The sequence below is a fragment of the Anneissia japonica genome, unplaced genomic scaffold (assembly GCF_011630105.1).
Source record: "Anneissia japonica isolate Jap-2015-1 unplaced genomic scaffold, ASM1163010v1 scaffold287968_len422783_cov224, whole genome shotgun sequence".
Taxonomy (NCBI): Eukaryota; Metazoa; Echinodermata; class Crinoidea; order Comatulida; family Comatulidae; genus Anneissia; species Anneissia japonica.
The window spans coordinates 298,218-299,052 of record NW_022752528.1 but is presented as its reverse complement, the minus strand read 5'-3'; the positions used below and the strand labels follow the sequence as shown (position 1 = coordinate 299,052).

General features: G+C 33.5%; 1 protein-coding gene across 1 annotated transcript in view; it reads right to left on the bottom strand.

Annotated features, from left to right (window-relative positions):
* The window catches only part of LOC117122326 (sn1-specific diacylglycerol lipase beta-like), an 11,553-nt gene extending 10,838 nt beyond the window's left edge, over positions 1-715 (bottom strand). The window contains exon 1 of the mRNA XM_033267887.1: positions 39-715. The gene's annotated coding sequence lies outside the window, so the exon portion shown is untranslated. The remainder of the gene's footprint in view (positions 1-38) is intronic.
* Positions 716-835: the final 120 nt, after the last annotated feature.

Below are 835 nucleotides of genomic sequence, written 5' to 3'. Positions count from 1 at the left end.
AGCTGATACATCGTACGATACATCTAGAATTGTGTTACCTTATTTTGATAGGCCTCCTTATGGACTAGCTCTTGATAATAAGTAACATGAATAATGAAAGTGATTCCTACCAGCAAATAGTTTGTCAGAAAGGGAATATGACCTCGAGCTATAGGAAGCTGATTTAAGGAAACCAGGATGCAACGAACAATGAAAATTAGGCCAAACACAAAGCATCACTACATAAAGCACTGGATTTCTCTGGCATCATTCCATCTTTAATTGAAACAAATATTAAACACATCATTTTTTGCATAATGTTTCTATAAGATTCTTAGTTTGATTGCCAGTCAATTTATTGGTCTACAGAGAACAATATCTAGTTTTAGTGGCAGAGGGGCTTGAATTATGGGTAGAAAATGTTAACCTCATTCTAACATAATGAAAGCTCACAACTTAGCTACATCCTGGGACCCCCTTTTTATAATTGCTATAAATGATTTACCAGATCATGTGTCTAAATGTTGTATAGATATTATGTATACATGATACTGGAATGTTATACAGGTAGGAAATTAAATGTTTGTCTAGTGACAAAAACAATCATGGACTTCCACTTACTTTTTTTTACCAATTTGCAATACACTGTATTATTCAAAGAAAATAAAATATGAATTGTATAATTTGGTCATTATTAAATGGGCTACTCTTTATAGTTATACTGTATCATTGCAAACCTGCAATAAAAAAAGTAATAAAGAATCCAATAATTAACACAAAATGTTATTATCTTTTAATGTCGGGGACCTTCAGGGGCGGATCCAGAGATGTCCAAGGGGGGGGGGGCGAAATTAGG